Below are 23,553 nucleotides of genomic sequence, written 5' to 3'. Positions count from 1 at the left end.
GAGAATGAGGAATCGGAAGGTCTCTTTGTCACCTCCACTTTTGGTTGTTTTGTGCAGACTGATTTAATACGTGTGTGGGACGGAGGGTGAAAGTGCGGGAAGTTTGACTCCCATTAAGAAGGGAGGCATAGGGTATGAAGGCCCGGATGGAATGAGAAAAATTAGAACCAAAAAAGGCAGTGTCTGTGAGAAAGTGATGGGTGAATAGAGAGATTTAATGTAGAGTTCAGAGGTCATTGCTTTCAGTGTTGAGTGGGGTTTTGGGAAGATTTCTGAACAGGATTTTCAAAAGTGTGACTAGATAGTGGGAGTCTAGAGGCTAACATACATACACGTAAGAGATTACTGAATTTGCTGGCATGTGACCCATTCTGCCCAGTGAAAAAAATAGGTAAAAAAAAAGTACTGTGTGAAGGGAAATAAGTCCATCAGGGAAAGACAAATACCATATGATTTCACTCATGTGTGGAATTTAAGAAACAAAACAGATGAACGTAGGAGGAGGGAAAGAAAAATAAAATAACATGAAAATTGAGAGGGAGGCAAACCATAGGAGACACAGAGCTCTAGGAAACACGCTGATGGTCACTGGAGGAGAGGTGGGCGAGGGGATGGGGTGACTGGGTGATGGGCATGAAGGAGGGCACGTGTGTGATGAGCACTGGGTGTTATATGCAACTGACGAATCACTAAATTCTACCCTTGAAACTAATAATACACTGTATGTTAACTAAATTGAATTTAAAGACTATTAAAAAAATGTGCTGTGCGTCCCATAGACTCTTAATAGAGATGAGAGGCTGAGACCTTAGTATATCAAAGACTGGATTGGCTGAACAGCAGAGGAATGTCCGTGTACCTCTCACTGTACCTCTTTATCATTTATAATGCAAGCCAGATTAATTTCTTAAATAATATAATTACTGGATTACCTCTAAGAAAAGCTTTCATTTCCATTTCACTAAAAAATGGCTTGAAACAGAATTCACTAATACCAATTAATATATTTTTTAGCTGTGCTATGTCTATATAAACGTATTTGGATATAGAGATATTTAGATAAAATGTCGATATATACTTAGCAAATATTACTACATATGTAGAAACTTATGATTTCCTCTTGAGTTCCAAAGTATATATATTTCCCCTAGAAAACCACTTAAAAACTACTCCCTATGCAGCTATGATGAAAAGCACTTGACTTTTCCCCCAAATTATCCCTATAAAATTTAGAAATACTCTTGGGTTTCATTAATGCCTGTCAGTATAGTAGTTGGGGGAAAGTTGTGGGTATATTAGCCTAGAAACAAATCTAAGATGTCAGACAACTACGTGATATTCCCACTGCAAACATTTCATGCTCAAAATTGTAGCCTGACCATGACGTTTGGGATGGTTCCTCTGGAGAACAAAGCACATAGCACAAAAGCGGAACAACTGCACCCAGAGGCCATTTTTTACAATGCTCATAGCTACTCCTCCTTTGCCTGGTGACTCTGGACCAGACCAGCAGAGAATGCCAGGGAAGAGCTGAGTCAGAAACCTCTGACATGTCATCCCACTGAGGCACCATGGCCAAGTCTGGTGAGGAGAAGCCATCACTCAGCAGTGCAGCCACTTTGCAAGGTCCAGTGGTCTTGGAGCAGGTTCTCAATCCCTCTAGGCTCTTGCTTCTTCATATGTAAGTGAAGGGATGAGAAGACCCTGAAGGCCCTGGCAGATTTAATATCCAGGGATTATCCATTTAGTCTCATCTGGGGCTATCCCTTGTCTATACCTGTAGAAAAGGCACTACAGGGCTGTACTTAGTGGATAACGTACTAAAGATTCCTCTATTCTGTAAGAGAAAAACACACTGTGGATTATTATAAGAGGCAAGTTTGAAATATCAGAAGTTGTTCCCTAGAATGACTTTCACTGGAGTGTCAGGTCTTACACTTGGGAAACACTTGGTCAAGCCAAGGTCTGGGCCGTGGTCCCGCAGTGCTGCTCAGAGCTTTCCCTGCTCAAATTCGCACTGGGGATCTGTTTTTTCGCACAAGTATCTGTTTTTTCACCTGATTTGAGTGAAGTCTTTTTTTGTGTGTGAAGTTTCTACATTCTGGCAAACAGTTTGTGGCTGTTTTCAGTATGCAGTTAAATGATCATCAAATACAGTATTTTTTCTTCCTAAAGTCTGCCCTTCTCCTAGCTTGCTCTAGTCTCCAGGAGCGTCTTTTGCAGAAGCATCTCAAGGCCAGGAATTCAGTTTTAGGAAGAAGTGTAGGAATATCAGAGTAGTAAGAAGCGACAGACCTGACCCAAATTTACCTGGTATTTTGAGTTCCTTTCCCCCTGCCCTTGTCATAGAAACAAGAGTCTGTGCAGACAACTAGTAAGGACAGAGTGCATATCATAGCTTTGGAATTATTTCTAGCTTTAAAGTTTTTTCTCTTAGAGGAAAAAGCACAAACTTTGTAATTGTAATCATAACAACTTCAGTTTATTTGTTGTTGGTTTTTTTTAAAGATTTTATTTATTTATTCATGAGAGGCACGGGGGTTGGGGGGCAGAGACCCAGGCAGAGGGAGAAGCAGGCTCCATGCAGGGAGTCCGATGTGGGACTCCATCCCGGGACTCCAGGATCACACCCTGGGCCGAAGGCAGGTGCCAAATCGCTGAGTCACCCAGGGATCCCCCCAACTTCAGTTTAAATGTGCCATTTACTAGATAGAACAATAGGGCTGAGCTCTTCTGCAGTTTTAAAATGGAGATGTAAAATGGTAGGTAGAACGGAGTAGTATTTCACAGAATTAAACAGGTAAATATTTACCAAATTATCAATTACTGAATGCTCACTAATGCTAATTACCTTTATAGTTTCAGTGTTGAGCAGAGAGGTCCTAGATACAGGAGCCAATAACATTCCAATTCTAAGTCATTACTAACTACCACAACATATAATCTTGTTGTGCCCAAGGCTTAATATCTCTACAACTTAGTCCCCTCAATTATCAAATGAAAACAAAACCATCATACACAATGTTTTCAAGGATAAACTGAGATCATAAATGTGTAATTAATTTCAAAAGATTTATTTAAAGATTTTAATTTTTAAGCTATCCCGATACCCAACATGGGGCTTAAAACCACAACCCCAAAACCAAGGGTCTCATCCTCCACTGATTGAACCAGGCTGGTACCCCAATTTCAGAAGATTTTTAAATCTTCTGAATTAATAATTCAGAATTAATACATACTATTTTTTAGTAATAGTAAAATTATTATTGACTACTACTCTGACAGTGGAACGTTTTTGTTTCCAGTGAAATATCTATTGTAATGGGATTGCTGAAAGACCATGCTAAAATCCCTTTGGACAGATTTAAGAAAAAGTACTGAACCTCTTGTTTTCCATCTTACATAGGAAGGTTTATATACTTTTTAACATTTGTACACAAGTTCTTTCATCTTCAACAGCACAACTGTAAAAGATTTATTAGAGTTTTTGAAGATTGTGCATTTAATTTTTACCTGAATTGTATATAGATCAAATCCATGAATCAGAAAGGCTCCAAAAAGCAAATTTATAGAGACTGGGGAGATGGAGTTAAAAATTTATAAGTTTTGGAGAACTTTAAATAGGAAAGATGTTAAAAATGTGTTTTTGAGGCACTTAAAGCTACATTTTAGAACTATGGGAAACTAACTGTAGATTCTTAACATGAAAATGATGTTCATTTCTCCTATCTCATTAAAGACATGTCGTTATTAAAATCATTAATGTCACAGTGTGAAGATACTATTGGCACTGAAATTTTGTACAAGTTATCTTAAAGCATTTTGTTTTGAAATTGATTTCTGTTGTGAAATTTTAGTAGTTTAGTACAAAAAGCTTAAGCCTTTTTTAAAAAACAAATGTTGAAGTTTATTTTGACACATATGTTTATCTTACATTATGTCAAACACTTTTTTTGCCTATGTTTTTCATTTGTTTATCAGACCTCTTTGAATAAACTGAGGGTTTTGAAGGCATTTGCAAAATGGTTTTGGGTGGTAGATCACTCACCTGTCTCTCTTGATAAATCTCCATTTCCTTACTGGATATTTAGGAGAGAGGTCTAGATTACTCTGGGGTATGTCTCTAAAGCCCTGGCTGCTTATTCTGTTGCAGCTATCTATTCAGAATTCACTTTCCAGTTGCCAATAGTTAGATGGGCATTTTGTAATTTCCTGTAGGAGTTAAGTGTGTAGACAGAAAAAGTCCTAAAATTGTATTGTTGAGAAAAGATTTCAAAACATGTAAATCATTGGTAACATTGTGTTCCATCTAAGACGCTTAAATTGGTAAAAGATCATAGGCCACGTGTCTATTTTCATGCCATCGATGATGACAAAGAGTGCTTTACAGGTGCTTTTACAGGAGTTTACTGTAGAGCATGTGAGTCCATAAATTTCTCTGTGTTGAGTTCCATTTCTGGGCACAGCATGGTATCAAAACCGTGGCATGAGAAATGTTTTCTACTTAATCGTGAAGTTTGATTGAACATGAGCCTCCTTTGTTGAAAAGAAGCACCTTTTCATGCTGATAGTTTTAATACTTTGAATTTAATAATAAAATACTAAAGAAAAAAACCCCTAAAATATTTTACAAATATATGTTTTCTGATTTAAAAGTATTAATAATAGCTACCAATTGAGATAATAATTGACCACTTATGAATATGAATCACTGTATATGTATCATACTATTTTATATTCACAATAACCCTATGAAGTCATTATCTCCATTTTATTATTAAGGCAATAGGCCAGAGAGGTTAAATAACCTGGTCCATGGTCATATATCATGAGACAAAACCAGATGTGAACCCAGACCTCTGATTCCAAGTCCTGTGCTATAACGCTTCATATTTACTAATACATATTTACAACTTTTATAGCTGCTTTCTTGCCCGAAATATCTGAACCAAATCACTCCTATGTTACCAAATCTGAACTCCACCTTTGTGTTCTTACATATTTAACACCTGGTGGTTCAACTTTCATCGTAAAAATCTCATGCCCACAAAACCTCAGAAATTATCTGCTGATTCCTACAAATCATTTGGCAAATAACTGTTTTGAAAGAACGATGTTGAATCTAAACCAATTGAAGAATATGTAAGAAATACTAAAAAGCTGTCTTATAGAAAAGATCATGTTATCTATGCAGCTTTGTGACTTTATTTCAGCATTATTTCGTGAAATCTTGACATGTCAAGGAAACTATCATTCTATTATATGCCTGCAAGTGGATACCGTCATGTACTTAACCTATTCTAATTGTGTTTGCAGTAATATAATTTCTGGGTCACAGGACACAATCATTGAAAGTTTTCTAACTTTTGTTCATCCTGTATCACTAAGATCCTGCATATCCCTTGGCCACGTGTGTTGGTCCGTAAGCATATAAAATGAAGGAATGAATAATAAGACCAGACTACATCCCAGAATGATTTTGATAATTTATGCTCTTGCTACATGTGTGTGTTTCCCCATATCTTTCCCACAGCCACATATGAAAGGTGACAACGAAGCCCCTCTTGTCTTTTTCTAAATAAACTGCTTTTCGAATGCAGGTAGAAGCTCCCAATGATCAGAAACTCTTAGCAGCAGCTGTGTTTAAGGTAGCTCCTAGACGCCAGTCACGTTGTCCACTGCAGTTTTAAAAGGCAGTGTCAGATTTCTTTCTTTTTTTTTTAAATTTTTTAATTTATTTATGATAGTCAGAGAGAGAGAGAGAGAGAGAGAGAGAGAGGCAGAGACACAGGCAGAGGGAGAAGCAGGCTCCATGCACCGGAAGCCCGATGTGGGATTCGATCCCGGGTCTCCAGGATCGCGCCCTGGGCCAAAGGCAGGCGCCAAACCGCTGTGCCACCCAGGGATCCCAGATTTCTAAACACTTATTCATAATTCAGGATTTTATTATACCCAAATATGTAACTTCTTTTATAATTTTGTAAATTCAGTTTTGAGAAACTATAATAAAAGTTCTCTTTTGTTTCCCAAGATATAAAGTAATGTGTTTCAACATTTTTACTATTTTTAAATAAACCACCAAACAATGTCATTTTGAAATTTAGGATGATGAGGAGTTCTGGCACAGGGCTTTAGGCACTAATTATGTATTCATTTTATGCTGATTTGCTGCATTGTCATGTTTTCCAACAGCCCTGAGAAAATGGCTATAATTAAATCAAATCTATAACAAAATATATTTTACTGAGATTAATTTTTTTCTATTTCAGTTTATTAGAACCTACAGACTAGGATTTTCGGTAGCTTTCTGTGATTGTATTATTGTCCCCAAAGTATACGAATAAGACTCAGAATTAATGCTAGTGCTGATATCCAGCTGTACAAATGAAGACTGATCATTTTTAACAGGAAAATATATTTAAATTCTGGCACTTCATTATAATGACTTCGAATATTTTACATAACTTGGCTTAGGAAAGGAAGTTTATTTTAAGCATTTTTTTCCTTTTAGAGCAAAGTTCAAAGTCATCTTGTCTCATTGTCTCATGATGAGCTAAAATAAACATTTACTTTCATTTTAACCTATTGCCAATTCTTTTGTCAAGTAGGCAGGGTATAAATAAATAACTTGTCTTTTTTCTTGAGTTTGTTTGATACCAAGACATTTTACTGTGTATTTTGTCTTTGGTCAAATGCAAAACACAGCTTTTTGCAATTTAGAAAGGCCTCCAGCTTCTGGATTTGTTAAGGCTAAACCTATAAAACATATCATTTTCTCAATTTATACCACTTTAATCTTATACTATGAATCAATCAATTAATGTAAATAATTGAAATAATATTTTGAACAGGATTTCAAACAGAGGTAATCTTTGGATTTCATTAACTAAAAGGGATCCAAAGTGTTTATTAAAGAACAAAACTAACTTGTACCTCAGGAGAAACCCTTCTTTTCTGATACTATTTATTTATTTAGAGAGTTAATAAGGGGGAGGGTGGGAATTGCAAAATATAATATTTAAATAATTTGTTTCATTTAAAATTCTATAAATGCCCACTTATTCACCAGTCTTCTGCTGAAGGGCCAAGACCTTTTATTTGTACAAGAGCTTGCCCTCGGGAGTTTCATTATCATCTCTCCATAAACCCCAGCTTTGTGTACGTTGAAGTGGAATGAGCACTAAGACACTTTGAAGCAATATAAGTAAAATCCTTCTGAATTTTACAGACTTTCCCCTGAACTCTTAAGATCATCTCACATTTAATTTGAAAGCATTTTTTTAGTGAGTTGCCTTCATCAAATATATGCAAATATTCAACATAGTTTCATATTCTTTTTTTTTTAGTTTCATATTCTTAATAAAAGTGATGCATTTGTTCCTTTTATTCAGAATTCTAATTATATACAAGGCCCTGATTTGTGTTATCAGTGTCTTATCAGTACCAGTCCTTCACTCATTCACTCAACAAACCTGCCTTGAGCATCACATCAAAGACGATTGAAACATGGGCCCTGCATGCAGGCAGAACCAGAGTCAGGTCAGGATGATGACACGTGCTTCATACAGTGGTCACAACAGAGGGGACAGAGAACTCTGGGTCAGGAGCAACAGTCCGTCTGAGAAGAGACCACGGATTTAAGGGTTTTAAACTCACGTGGATGAATGTACATGGTATTTTCAGGTGTCGCAAGCCTAAATGTCTATAAAAAAGAATATAAATGAGTAAAGTGGATCAAGTGTATCATTAGGGAATGGTGGGGACTGTTACAGCTGAGAGCACAGGTCTGATCTAAAGGCATTCACTTTCAAAAGTTTGTTTAAGACACAGACTCAGCCTCGCAAAATGTGCCTGGGCTGCCTATATGTAGCTCTGGTAAGTCTAAATACATGAAAGGCAGGCATGGTGTTTTGAGAAGCCATCTAGGTAATAAATGTGTTCAGTGAACCAAGTCAGTTATGCAGGATATGTGGGTCTGAGTTGAGTGTCTGGGGTTTCAATCTATATCGAAAGAAATAGATGAAGGATAAAATTTGAACCAAAAAAAAAAAAAGTGGCAAAATCATTTTGATCCATAAAATGGGGGAAAAGTGTTCCCAGTGACGTAGCAGTCAGTTGCTCTAGGATCTGAGATTCCACTGGATTACTGTTAAGCAGACCAAGAGCATGCTTCGTGTAGTAGCACCACAAGGACGACATAAACAATCTGGGAAAATAAAAACACCCCAACAACTCTGGTCTTCCTTTCGTGAATTGTACAGTTTAGTGGATTTTTGAATTGTTACACAATTTCAGATGGAAGAGGAACCATATTTTTTTTCCAGGACTTCACTGCCTCTGTACACCTTAAGCTGACCTGAATAAGGTGATAAAATTTAAGATTCTAAGGATAGAGGAGTACAGTGTTTGGCTGAAGACCAGACTCAGGGTGACTGGGCATGGGTGTTGGAAGCTAGGCTCAATAACAAATATGGCCATATTCTATTTATATGAATATATAGCCCCCTGGCCATTAAGACTTTTTCCTCCTTCAAATAATTCTGAATGCATCCTTATAATTAATGTTTGATATTGGTTGTACTAGCTAGTAAGAGATATTTTCAAACTTACAGATATGTGCTCTGTATTAATTCTTGCAATAAACATGCATTTATTCTCCCTTGCAGGGATTTGTAGACATTAATTCTAATCAGTGATTAAAGATTACTTTAAAAAGGTTGAATATTTTAAAAGTTATATGGGATAATTGAATAATGTAGAAGTGTAAAATGACTTTTAAAAGCTCTCATACAGTTAATAACTTAGCAATTATTTCTTAGTGGTTTCCATTTTTAAATATTGATATGAAAAATAACAGTAACTCATAGAATTCTTACTGTATTTTTACATATTTGTGACATAAAGGTATCTTTTTCTTTCACTGAATACCAGACCTTGATCATGTAGGGTTTATAGTACTGTGCATAAAGTTATTAATATCTTCAAGTAATCTTTATATTATATATGAGAAACGTCCTTCAGATGTAGCAGGAATCCTCAAATACGTGCTTGCTACACTGTAGCATGGCTTACCATGAACTTTTATATATCTTGAACCTTAATTGAATACTTTCAAATCTTTGTGACTATTTCTTTCCTTGATCTTTACAAAGAGTTCTTTAAATACCTGATATTTGGTTGCTTTACACAAATCAGATCATAGATGAATCACTGTATGTGAGACATAAATAAAATTTACGGTGGAATGAAAAAAAGATAAACTGTCAGGTTAAATTTGCTTTAATCTTTTTTGTTCTGTTTTCACTTATGATTAGAAAAAAATGTTGACTTTGTCTCTTTAGCAGTACTAAGCATCTTTATGTTCATTTTAGAGTGTCCATGGTTTCCAGCATGTTTCATTGAGGATTTTAATTTTATATGTGTTATATGTAGCAATGAAAATCAGTAGATTGCAAGTTTCTTAAAATTGGGCAATTAACTTAATTAGAATCTGTAAAGGAAAGAAAAGTCCATTATTTTTATCCCCAGTGATTGGAGAAAATTCTGCTGAGCAATCCAGGGTATCTAGCTTTTACTATTTGCTGATTCATGCCAAAGTCCTAATCCAGTTCCTGGCAATATGTTTTTTACGGTGTTCTTGTTGATAGAATAAGCAGTCTACTTTTTAAGTCACAGCATTATATAATATCTTCCACCAAATATTCAGGTGGCTTTAGAAACCCTAATTGTAAAGCTTGGAGCTTATATAGGAGGTCATGGTTTGTCCAATTTGAAATTGGTTTCCAACTTCTGGTTTAACTTATGAGAGATGATGTAGAAGGCAACATATATAAGGTCATGTTGAGGGCTATATGAAATGACTAAGACCTCTTTCCTAAAGTTACCTGGTTATTGTTGAACAGTTAGGTTGCTTCCAATAAAGATGATAAAAGATAGAATCAGTCATGAAGATCTCCCGAAGACCTAGCAGATAGAATGTTGCATATGGGCCAAATAGCAATTACAAAGAGTCTACTCCAAGCTTTGTATAATGAGCAAATTATATCATATATATGTACTTTTAATGTTGGGTGCATTTAAAAAACTATGGAAATATAAGGATAAATTTTAAAATATTGATTAGTTTCCAATTATCTTTTGTCATTGTGTAAATATTTTCGTAAAAGAGTGGGGTGCCGGGTTGGCCCAGGTTGAAGAGCATCCTACTCTTGATCTTGGGGTTGTGAGTTCGAGACCTGTGGTGGGTGTAGAGATTGCTAAAAAAAAAACAAAAAAAACCCAAAAACAAAAAAAAAACTAAAAAAAGATGTAAAAAGAATGATTATCATGAGAGGACTTTGGGATTTTTTTAATATTGAACTAGTCTTCATCACGTACTCACCAGAATGGCTAGAAGTCTGATAACACGAACACTGGTGAGGATGGGAAGCAGCACAACCTTCAAAAGTGTTTGTGAGAATGTAAAACTTTGGAAGGAGATTGGTAGTTTCTTCTAAAACTAACCCTCTACTAAATACATACTACTAATCCTCTATGACCCGGCAATTCCAATCCTAGGTTTTTACCTATGAGAAATGGAAGCGTATGTCCACAAAAAGATTGTATAGGAATGTTCCTAGCAGTATCAGTCAGTGGCCTCCAAACTGCAAATGATTTACATGCCGCATCTTCCAGAAAAGAATGGATAAAGAAACTATGCTGCCTTCATATAACTGTCTGCCTTTGTGGGTGGGTAAGAGCATTGACTGGAAGGGGGCATGAGGGAAGTTGGTGGCGTGCTAGGTGGTGACCTTGATAGCAGTTCAGAGTAGACAGATATGTGTGTTTGTTGAAACTGATTGCATTTAAGACTTCTGCATTTCACAGTAGGTAAATTTTACTTAAAAAAGAAAGAACCGGGGATCCCTGGGTATCTCAGCGGTTTAGTGCCTGCCTTCAGCCCACGGCATGATCTTGGAGACCCAGGATCCAGTCCCACATCAGGCTCCCTGCATGGAGCCTGCTTCTCCCTCTGTGTCTCTGCCTCTCTCTCTCTCTCTCTCTCTCTCTCTTAAAAAAAAAAAAAAAAAAGAAAGAAAGAACGAACCATGAAAAACATTGAAGTCTAGTCAATGATGTATATGCTGAAGTGGCTAGGAGTGAAATGTACTAATGTCTGCAGTTACTTTGAGATGCATCAGAAAATAAAATAAATTGGGGGCACCTGGGTGGCTCAGTGGTTGAGCATCTGCCTTTGGCTCAGGTCCTGATCCTCCTGCTTCTCCCTCTGCCTGTGTCTCTGCCTCTCTCTCTGTCTCTCATGAATAAATAAATAAAATCTTAAAAAAATAAATAAGATAAATTGATAGATACCTGGTTGGATAGAGAAATGGATGCATACTTCTGAGAGCAGATGTAGAAAATGTTAATTATATGAAGTTAGAGGCTTTCACTGAACAATTCATCAAACTTTTTGGTATGTTTGAAAATCTCCATAGTAAAATGTTGGGGGGGGGGATTTATTATAAAAAAGACATACCTTTTAGAATTTACTTTAATTCAGGTTGAAGATACGGTTCCATTGTTTAACTTTTTCCTTTTTTGCCCTTTTCACAAATTAAGATTTTATGCCGTAAGGTCATCTTCTTTTTTAAATTTTTATTTATTTATGATAGTTAGAGAGAGAGAGAGAAAGAGAGAGAGAGAGAGAGAGGCAGAGACACAGGCAGAGGGAGAAGCAGGCTCCATGCACCGGGAACCCGACGTGGGATTCGATCCCGGGTCTCCAGGATCGTGCCCTGGGCCAAAGGCAGGCGCTAAACCGCTGCGCCACCCAGGGATCCCCCGTAAGGTCATCTTAATTGCGTTTAGCTTGTTACCTTGAGCAGTCCTACTCCTCGGTGGCCACCTGTGTAATCCGGGGCGGCCTTGGGCCTGTTTGTCCACCCGGGGTCACCTGCCGCCAGGCCCTAACTCAGCAGCACAAGCGCGGTGGGGGGAGGCGCAGAGGCCCCCAGGGATGAGCCGGGGTGGGGGTGCAAGAGGCCCCCAGGGCCTGAGCTGTACCCGTGCCGGGCTGTCCCCATGCCGGGCTGTCCCCTGTGCCCCGGACTGTCCCTGTGTCGGGCTGTCCCCGTGCTGGGCTGTTCCTGTGCCGAGCCGTCCTCGTGCTGGGCCTTCCTTTCACTAAGGGAGAAAATGGATTTCGCATGAGCTCATTGAACCATAAATTTCTTTCCTGCATATGCCAACTATTAAAGGCCCAAAGTGCTAGTGCTCTGAGAAGTGTACGTTGGGAAATTATATTCTCTTCTAAATAATCCTGTCTTCTTGGTGTGGAGGACGGTGAAGACAAGATTGTGAATTCCCCTTGGGAAGAGGCTTGGCTTATCCATCTTTGTGTCCCTATCGTTAGGGCAGAGTAAGGGTTCCTAAATGTTTGTCAAATAACTAAAAGAGCCTTTGCAAACATCTACCCTTGGAGGTAGATATTGTAATTTCTATTTTACAGAAAAGATTTAGAAAAGTTGAATTACATTCCCAGCACCAGGACTGTGTATACACACCTACACACACACTCACACAACTTTGACAGCCTGAGCATCTGAAACACATTTCCATTATCTGTAACTGATTGATTTTGTGCATGAAACATTAAATTTTAGTAGAATTCCAACGTAACTAAATCTGTTTTATTATTACACGGTGTTATTAATCACAGGCGGTATAGTTTTAATTTTTTTTTCTAAAGTACTTTTAATTTTTTGAATGGCCAGTTTCTCGTGGGTTAAGTCCATAGCAGTTTTATGAAAGGAGAGAAAATTTTCTAAATGATGCAGAGTATTTTGATACTTTTTTGGGAAGCCTTTGCTTTTCACCAACACTGCCTCAAGCATATATAGTTTGTTTTGTTTTGTTTTTTAAATTTAAGTTCAATTTATTAACATAGAGTGTATTTTTAGTTTCAGACATAGATTTCAGCATGTCTAGTCTTTTTGTAGCTTCTTTTGAACATCTGATTTTTTTTTAAGTCATTGATATTATGAATCTTTGAAATAATTGTACTTTCCTCTTTACTTTGGTTCCTTGAAAGCTTTTCCAGGGCAGCCCAGGTGGCTCAGCGGTTTAGCGCCACCTTCAGCCCAGGGCATGATCCTGGAGATCCAGGATCGATCGAGTCCCACGCTGGGCTCCCTGCGTGGAGCCTGCTTCTCCCTCTGCCTGTGTCTCTGCCTCTCTCTCTGTCTCTCATGAACAAATATATAAAATCTTTAAAAAAAGAGAAAGCTTTTCCAAAAGCATAACCCACTTGTAGAGGCTTTTCAGGACTGAATTATGTCGCTCCCTTCAGGGTGAGTATATCCCTGACTTACTATTTTACTACCCATATTTCTGACCTTTCTTCCCTTCAATATATCTTTCATAGTTTTGTATGCATTTCTAGTGAAATAAGGCTGAATATATGTAAACATAAAATAAATTCAGGTCCCTTACTAGTGATGAATTATATGAATGTATTGTTACATATTCATTATTACATGTATGTTTGTAACAGGAGTTATTGCATATATGTAACAAGAATTATTGTATATATATAACATATAGTTACATATTTGTTGTATTGTTATGTGTTGTGTGTATTGTTTTCTTCTTTATCCTCTTTATAATATTCTTTCCGCATCCTTAAGTCAAGCCACTAATCCAACTAGTACATCCCTGAGTTTATTTTTTTTCTTCCCTGAGTTTATATCACATTTTCTGACTTTATATTTTCTTTCACCTTTTTAAAACTATGACATGGCATTGAATTGCCATTATTTTCCCCAAAGCCCCAAATCTTGCCAGATGGCCTAAGTGTGTTCTGTGTCAGATGACTATATATTTACGTTTCAGTAAAAGATCACAAAAAGGGATTTATCCTCTATTTTTTTAAATAAAATTCTATCATTACCAGGGCAGCACTCATGATACTCTCAGGACCCGTGGAAGCACAAAACTGAGCGATTGATTCTAAGCACATTTACCTGACATCCCTTTTAAACACCTGGCATTGCTCTTGCCTCTTTATTCCACTAATGACTTTTAAAAGAAATAAACTCTCTTCTCAATTCTCAGTCTTAGTTTTTCTTCAGAATAGCAGAATGGCTACTTGAGAAAAGTAGTTGTGTGTGTGTGTGTGTGTGTGTGTGTGTGTGTAAAGCAGGAATCTAAATACTGTTTGTCCATTTTGCTCCATGATTTGTTCCTTACGCAGACAGAACCATAACTACAATGGACAGTAGAACACTGAGAAATATGCCAGGGATGTGCTGTCCATTTTGATCTATCATTTAAAATAACAGAAAGCTGAGCCCTGGGTTTGGGAGTGTTGCTGGCTGTCAGATGTGATGTTGCCTGCAAGGTACCCACTGTCTGAAGCAAATGGTGAAATGATCCTTCTTCCCTCTCCATGCTTTTGCAACTTTCCGCAAGGGGAAACTGGGTAAGGCTTCCCTCCATGGCTTCCCATCCGTCTTAGGCACTGGTTTCATTGGCTTTCCACCAGCCTCCCCAGGATCAAAGAGATGCAATTTTTTACCTTCACAGGAAATCAACTGATGATCAGTCCCAGCAAAGCAACCTAGATTTTAGTGATTATGGTATTTCGAGAGCTAGGCTGCTAAAATTCTTTCACTAAGTGCATTTATAACAATTACATTTTTGTTGACTTAATGACAGTATTAAGGGAAAATGTATTTGTTAAGAAATTATATTCACAAATATATATATATACATACATACTCTTTTGAATATAAATTAAATGGTTGATGAAATGAGTCTTTTCATTGATGGATAGAGTTAAGAGAGAATCCTCTAGAAGTATATTTTATAGGCAAATGGACTTTATATTAGGAGTCATTAAATTGGCCTGGTAGCCAGAAAAAACTAATAAGGAAGTTTCAGTAGTCTTTCCCTGGAATTTCTAAATTTCATTCGGTTGTATTTACTTAAATGTTGTTTAAGAAGAAAATGTGGAGGGCTTTGTTTCTCTATCCTTCAAATAGATAAAAATTAACTGAAACTAGCCATCATCCTTGTGTTGGGATTTACAAAATGTAAACTGCATACTTTTCACGAGTTAATTTTTGGTTGATGCCCCTTATTGTCATGTGTAGAAATATGTGGACTGCTTTTTTTTTCTTTTTTTTTTTTGAAAAAGAAGTGTAATTCTTATTTCCTTTCCTTTTAAGTGAAAAAGTAATCTCTGTGTAAATTCAAGGTACCAAAACAACCAAACATGACCTTCTTCCTCTCTTTCCTGTAAATGTTAGGGCAAAGATTAGTTTACCTCTGACGTGAATGATATGTAATGCTATGGGAGAAAATAAGAGTAAAGCAATGACAGTTTCAGAGCTTTGGAAATATGTTTTATGAATTCAGCAGTGATGATACTTAGGCCTTAGTGGGTTCAGAGTTCAACCTAGCTAAATATTAGTAGAGTCAAATTTATGTAATGTCCCCTGCCCTCCTCAAGCCCCTGTGGTCTTTCTTTTTGCCTCTTTGTGAATGAATTATGTGGGTTACTTTGTTCTCACGCCTCCCCTTTCCCAGCTGCCTAATCTAGAACTCCTTCCTCATCCCTTCTTTTATAGAAACTAGCAAGAAGCACATGCTTTTCTCTCAATTGCAGAATTCGTTTTATGTGACGATTACCAAAAATCACCGGTAAAAATTCTCCTATTGACTTTTGATCGGGTCAGAAATTTTCTAAGCTTAAAAATTAAAGACAAAGTACAGGCTACCTGAGGATGAGTACTTGCAGTGTATGGAAAACATTTGGAATGGAGAATGTTGACCTCTTTTCCTTGCTATCTAATTATAAGCTTTCAAAGATATCAAATTAGGTGCCCTCCTCATTGCATTTTAAAATAATCTATTTCTTTCCTTATCACCAAAACCATTTCTCAAACAAAATTTTTAATAGTACATTTGGATGTTTAGAATCCTTGTTAGCCAAAGTGAAACCATTCTTTCAACTTTTATACATTGTCTTTACCTACTGTGTTTTATAGTCTTCTGAGAATTTGGCTTATCCAAAAAGATATTGTGTGCCTTCCCAAGTGAGAAGGAAACCTTTTGTCAGCATCTTGTCTGAGTTAACTCCTTGGCTACACAGGTCATGGGAGGTCTATGTTGAACATTAGTCTTTGGCTCTATCACAAAACTGGTATTGAAGCACAGGCCAGCTCCCAGAGTACAGAGGTTAAAGAGGCAATTAGTCACTATAAAGCCGACTTGTGGCGTCTTCTGGTAAGGAAGTACTTAACTCTTTCCTGAACGATGCCTCAAAGCTCATCTCCTGGGTGCTTTTATATTCCACTAAAATAATTTAGTGTTCAGTCTTAGCCATTTTAAAATCAAGCCAGTCTTAGTGAGGGTAAAGTATATGTTGTATCTTGAATCGAGACTTTCTTATCAATATTTATAGCAGTTAGGGTAAACGGGGCAGAAATGGGCAGAGAGGGATCTCTGGGTGGCGCAGCGGTTTGGCACCTGCCTTTGGCCCAGGGCGCGATCCTGGAGACCTGGGATCGAATCCCACGTCGGGCTCCCGGTGCATGGAGCCTGCTTGTCCCTCTGCCTGTGTCTCTGCCTCTCTCTCTCACTCTCTCTCTCTCAGTGACTATCATAAATAAATAAAAATTAAAAAAAAAGAAATGGGCAGAGAGATTATTAACAATTTTACATTTAATAATCCACCTGAATTTCATTTTAGTGTTTGGAAGCCTAATAATCTCCTTGAAATATTTATAGCTTTACCACTGAAGTTGTTATTTATCATTGATGGTGGTGGTGGGCCTTGGTTTGGAGCTTGCCAAAATCTTGCCTCACTTTTTTTTTTTTTTTTTTACAGAAAAAGAGTGGCCTCTGATGAATTATAATTCACTAAACTGGACCATAGTTTTATGTTTTTATATTCCTTAGTTTTTTTTAAGGGGCCTGGGCTTCTGCTTCTACACAATAAATTTTTGTAAGATGTAGGATAATAAAACCTTCCCTTTTGTCCTCTATCTTAAAATATGCCAAGAACCCATAAAGATAGCACCGGTCTTAACTGTATCAACATTGTGCAGTGCCTGGATTCTCCCAGTTATTGGTCATAAATTGATGGAACCCCAAAAAGCTTAAAGGAAGGAGGAAGAGACTTAACTTTTCCTATTTTGTTGAAAGTAACTATATTTTTCCCCGTTGAAAAATGAATAAACTGCTGAATTAGGAAGTCTTGCCTTTATATTTCCCTCCCCCTTTCTTTTCTAGCATTTCCTTTAGTCCTGAAATATAATTATTTTTAGTGATACGTTTTTCTGCCCCGAGGTGGGAATATTATTATCAACAATAACAAAGATAAATAGTAGATGATCTATCAAGGTTATAAGTGTTATGTCCATCATTTTATAATAATGCGGCTTTCCGATTATATCTTTTAATATTTCTAACACAGAGTTGCACTCAATAAAACATGGTTGAATTACATAAATAAAAGCTTAGAGTCTTTCTGCCTCTTGCATATTTTGAGGAATGCTTAGAAGAAGTGAGCTCAAATCATCAAGTAATGATTGAGTGTAGTTGTGGTAAGAGTATGGAACTATGGCTAAAATTAAAAGCAACACTTTGGGATAAATATATCTGAAATATTAAAGCCAAAGCCAAGTTTATCACAAGTTTAATCCCCCACCCCCACCCCCCGACTTTGGAAGGGGCTTTAACCATATTGTTTCTAGTAGCTTAAAGAAGATGTGCATTTTTAAAATAGTGCTGGCTTCATTCTATCTGAAAAACATGATTAAATACTATATGAAACATTTGAATTAAATTAAAACACGTATTACTATATAAATGAAGAAACAAAAGTATTTCTGTAAGAGCTCGTTTGTAGTGGTCCTTCCTAAATATATCGGAAAATATTATTTTGCTGTTGTATTACTCCATTTTTCAGGGCTGACTTCTACTTACCCTCCAGTTGGGAACCCTACCTGATGTTAGAGGCACTTAGGGGAAGGGTGGTCCAGAACGAATCAGCAATGACAGCATCTGCTCTGCCTCCCTCAAAGATGTGACACCTCTGTTGGCAAAGGTGCAAACCTGTAGAACTTAAGTTTCTGTAACATTTCAATTTATAGGCCACTTATTGTAGTTAAGTCTCATTTAGAAAAAAAAATACTATTCTCATTTTGTAAACTTTCACTATCTCTGTGTGACAAAATGGGTATCAGTTCCCCACTGTTTTTAAGTAGCAAATGCCTAAATTAATCTTAGATTCACTAATCAGATATTGGCTTTCTGGAGAATAACATTTGGTAAGTGAGAACTTAATGAGTGTCCCAAGATAACTGTTGTTAACTGGTGGCGCTGGTGACATTTTGCATGTCACTGCTAGTCTTTGCCCCAGTGGTATATTAAGAACATGCTTTGAGCAAATGCTTTAGCATTTTCACCACAAGTCAACCTTTTTTTTTTTAAATCTCTCTTGCAGTGAACATCTCTTCTATGAGAATATTTTTTTCTGTGAAAAATTGACTTGTGTATATATCTGGTACTGTGTTGTTAATGGGACAGAATAGAAGAATGTTTACAAGAAAGTGTATCATAAAATACAAAGGGCACACAGCATATCATTTTGATGCCTTTTGTCTTTCATTTGTTATTATGTGCAGTTGTTTAATCTAAAAACAGCAATAACTACTGCATATTCTTTCTGTGAGGTTCAGGTGTCATATTACTAAAAAAATAACTATAAATAGAATGCTTATAGATGAAATTATAGTCACCTGTAATAAGGGAAAATGTACCATTATTAATAGATTATTAAATTGATTCATCTTAAAAAAATTGATTCATCTTGCACATGTTTACCTGTAAATATCTTTTTTTGTGTAGATAGAAAGTCTTTATATAGGACATCTTCTAAAACCAGGATATACCTGTAAATCATGCCAATTCATTTGCTACACTGGGATCGGATTATTCTTCAGTAAAACTCAATTTGAGGATTTAGAAAAATCAATCAAATATCATTATTCTTTCTATATGATGCCAAATTGTGTTTCAGTGACCTCTGCTATCATTTAAATGACCCGAAGTCAGGATGAGCGCTCGTGGCACAGCATTGGACTAAGTTTGCTCCCTTGTTGCTCTCTTTAGATCATGTAAATCCTTTTTATTCTTTTTTCATTTGTATGTGTCTGTGAGTTGCAGCTTCTTATGCTTTTATCCATTTATAAGCTGTATAACATAGGGTGGCTTATTCGCTTGTTTAGTTTCAAGAAATGATGAAAATGAAGTTCTATTCCTTAAACCCCCTGGTAGATCACTTTTACAGCGTGTTTGCATTTCAGGAGTTTTAAGGTTTGATCTACATGTTTATTCAGTCTTGAATGTATCTAGGTCCCCGTTGCACTTATTTGCCAATTACTTTGCAGCCCTTTCCATAGTTTTTGTTCTCAATCTGTGGGGTTGTTTTTGTCTTATTGCATTTTCCCTCTGCTTGAAGATATATCTATTATTCAAATATAAAAGTGACTTAGGAAAGAACATCCTAAAGTTTATTTAGAAATTCACCAAGCCCATACTAATGCATCTCTAATGGGGACATTTCTTTCCACACCTCTAAGGTGATTGAGCCTGTCCTTTAAAGTGAGATTTGCAAACCAGTGTCTGGCAGCTCCAATTAGCTTCTTTTGGGTTTGAAGCACATCACAAACAGTAACAAGGTCTCCTAGGACACTCCTCTCGCAAGCAATGTAGTCATATTTCCTCATTAGTTCTTTTCAATTGTCACTAATGCCATGTTCCAGCTTTTGAGTAGGAGACAAAAAACATAAAAATTTGGTATGTATGTAGAATGGGCCATTGTTTTCCATAATTCAAGGCTCTTTTGAATTCCTTTGATAGTTTTGAAGCTTACACAGCTTAATTCATTAACCTTTACCCTTCACATAAATCAGGTGATTAGGAATCTATTGCTAAGGAGACAGATTTTCCCTCTACTGAAACTAAGTAAATGCCTTCTGGTCTTAAAAAGAAATTCCTATATAGCTGACAAAAGTAACCTTTCTGTTGCTTTTCAGATTTCATCAGATATTTCAGGTGCATTTTAGAAGATTATCAAAAGCAAGTGAGCATAACATTGTGTTAATACAAATAATAATTCGGGATGCTTTCAATACTTTGGAGCAGATTTTCTTGCTTTTTGGGATTCTAGAAGAGTTTATATGTATATATGTATGTGTACACACACATCATACACACTGAACACCTGTTACTCAAGAATTTACAGTGGTTGCGATTTTTAAAAATTTCTTCAAGAGCACCTGGGTGGCTCAGTCGGTTAAGTGACTGACTCTTGATTTCAGCTCAGGCCATTATCTCAGGGTTGTGAGATTTAGCCTGCCTCAGGCTCTGCACTGGGCACAGAGCCTGCTTAAGATTCTGTCTCTCCCTCTCCCTCTGTCCCTCCCCACTCCCTCTCATAAATAAGCCAATAAATTAATAAATAATTAATTCCCTCTGTAGCCCTTCTCTCTCCCCCTGGGCCCCATGAGCATGCTCTCTCTCTCAGCAGCAATTTTACCTCCCTTTGGAACCCTGTCAAATCATAAAAAGAAAGAAAATAATTTGAGAGGAGACAATTCAGAATAAACTAAAGTATATTGAACCTAGGATATTTGATTAGGAGAAACTCTTCATATAGGCCCTCATGCTATAGAGAATGAGAATATGGGGTTTCAAAGGAGGTAGGTGGTTCTGTGGTTCTGCGGAGGTTAAGAATGGAGTGGATTTCTCCAGATTTTTTTATTTTTTATTCCTTCTTGTTAAGATACATCTCACTTTATTTCTCAGAATTTGGGAAAATAGTTTAGTAGGCTTGTGTTTGACGTTCACGAACTATTCTAAGAATATTTGATATTCTGCAGTTTTCCACTGTGCCATTTTCCCATTATTAGTTTCACCTTAAGAATCTTACAGATTGTTACTTTCCCTAAGGATATAGTTCTTTTCCCAAGTTTTAGAATTCTTTATGTTGTCATGCATGAAATGAGAAATCTTTGAATGTACTGACCCATAGAGGATGTCAGTCATATGATATTCCGAGGTTTATCCTTAGGGATGGCGGGAACAGGTAAGGTGAAGATTGGGGAAAATATGAATTCTAGATTCTGAGTTTAGAGACTCATGGCTTGTCATGACAAAAGTCTAATTTATCATTGAAGTTAATGGATATTTATGCGTTACCTGTGAATAGGAGAGAGGATGGAGAAACAAAGATTTTAAATGTGGTCTTTGACTCTTCCTCTTTCTTTCTTTCTTTCTTTCTTTCTTTCTTTCTTTCTTTCTTTCTTTCTTTCTTTCTTTCTTTCTCTCTCTCTCTCTCTCTTTCTTTCTTCCTCTCTTCCCTCCTTTTCTCTTTCTCTTTCTCTCTTTCTCTTTCTCAAAGTAGGCTGCACACCCAGTGTAGAGCCCAGTGCAGGTCTCAAACTCATGACTGTGAGATCAAGACCTGAGCCAGGATCAAGAGTCAGACACTTAACTCACTGAGCCACCCAGGCTCCCCTCTCACTCTCCTTCTTAAAGATTGTCACTTTACAAACATTTCTCTATTTTATTGGTACCATTTAAAAAATACCTTTACATAAGTACCTATAGTTAAAAAAGTTTCAATAAGCTTTACCGTCTTGTTTTGTTGCCTGCATACCTAGTATACTGTGAACTGGAAAGTGCTCTGATGTTAATATGCTAAAGGTCATGACTAGAGCCAAGATCCTTTTAAAACAGGGAAGAATTATTTATAGTAAATGCAGTCCATAGACTAGGTGATGTTCATGTACTTCCTGTAAATACATACTATAATGGACTCTCAGAGTTTCAGGAGAAAAGGTTAGTCACCATGTGGGTCTCTGCAGGTTGCCTGGAAAGTAGACCTGAACTAATCACCAGGTTTCAGGCACTAGACAATTGGTGTGAGGTTCCCTTTCCATCAATTTACAGTAACAGGACAGCACAAGCCATTTCCACTTTCAATTCTCAAAACAATAGCTATTTTAGCTATTTATTTGAACCATTCAGTTTCGTGTAATATTATTATTATGTTAAGAATTTCAGTCCAGATTCACAGAACTTGAGGTTTCTTTCTCTCTTCAAATATCAGTTCTGGGAATGATGTGATATTTACATTTAAAAAAATTAACTTTTGCTACAAGTCTTCCAAGGAATGTTTTTTCCTCCATGAATTTTTATTCAAGGAGTATTTCTGTGTTGTGCGTTAACGTGTAGCACACTGGCTGTGATTACAGGATAATTAAGACTATTTGGAAAATCTTATGCAACTGGACTTTTTAAAAACAGCAAAAATCCTAGGTGATCCTTTGTAGAAGCAAAGTGCTTTTCTCTTATATTTCTTTTCTCTTTTTTCTTTTTAACAGATATTCACTGCTTATTTCTTAATCATATGTTACCTCTTGGCTCTTGCCTTTTGAATAAGCTAAATTTACTTACAATATCTGTTCGTAAAAACTTCCCTCTGACACACATGAAGGAAACCTGATGCTCATGGTGTTTCATCAGTTTTTAGAGAATTTTCATCTGGTGATTGATTATCTTATTTTATATGAATACTGGTTCTTGTTGCCTATGAAATAGTATTTGATCTGGCTTATACAGTGAAATCAATTTGTGTTATTTGCTCTTTGTAGTGGGCTCTGTGTGTCTTTAATGTTCCTGTGTGCTTGTAGTCTACAAGAAGTAGGAATGCAGATAGAATATTGCATTTGTGTAGAGTTTTTTTCACAATCAAATGTAAAATCAGGCATTTTGGACTATTTGGAAAGAATGTGAGAACAAAATAAATGACACAAACATTATTTCTGTACTGACTTACTTAAGTCCTAAAGGACTGTGGCAGTCCTAAAGAATACTGCATGTGTCAACTGCTGGTGGGGCTAGAGGAAGACTGAAACATGTTTCTTTGATATGACAAAGTAGCCAGACCATTTTTTTTTTTTTTAGGATTTTGTAATCAACTAGGGTCTTTATTTTTATCCTGAGCATGTGAAAAATCATTTTTAAAGTCATAAATGAAACATAGTTGTTGCCTGTAATATCTTATCTGCTTTTGTCCTTCCTTTCTTATGAGTTTATTCAAATATTACATTAAGGTAAATGATATGGAATTAGGTTTAAAATTTCCCCTTCATGATAAGTTGTATCAATGGTAATTGTGTCGTACTGCTGTTTTAAGTTTTCTATTGTAGCGACGGAAAAACTTCTCCAGTTTTGTCATAAATCTTTTTTTAAAAATAGCCAAAAAAAGAATGCTTATTCAGTTATTCTAAGGAACTTTGAAATGTTTATCATCCCATTAAAACAATATCCTATAAAAATATTTTAAAGGAAAAAATGTCTTCTTCATAACTAATTTAACCTTCAGTAATGAATTATGTGAAGTAAAATTGTATGAAATTTTCTGACATTTTATGAAGATTCCTACAAATAAGCCAGACAGCAAATAAAATATCTGCAAGACAGAGATGGATACTC

At 36.5% G+C, this 23,553-nt stretch overlaps 1 protein-coding gene across 1 annotated transcript in view; it reads left to right on the top strand.

Moving 5' to 3' along the window:
* Window positions 1-23,553, top strand: part of FBXL17 (F-box and leucine rich repeat protein 17) — a 487,709-nt gene that overhangs the window by 307,832 nt on the left and 156,324 nt on the right. The window lies entirely within an intron of this gene.

This window comes from Nyctereutes procyonoides, unplaced genomic scaffold (genome assembly GCF_905146905.1).
Source record: "Nyctereutes procyonoides isolate TBG_1078 unplaced genomic scaffold, NYPRO_anot_genome, whole genome shotgun sequence".
NCBI classification, from domain to species: domain Eukaryota; kingdom Metazoa; phylum Chordata; class Mammalia; order Carnivora; family Canidae; genus Nyctereutes; species Nyctereutes procyonoides.
The sequence above is the reverse complement of the archived record's forward strand: the minus strand, read 5'-3'. Positions and strand labels throughout refer to the sequence as shown.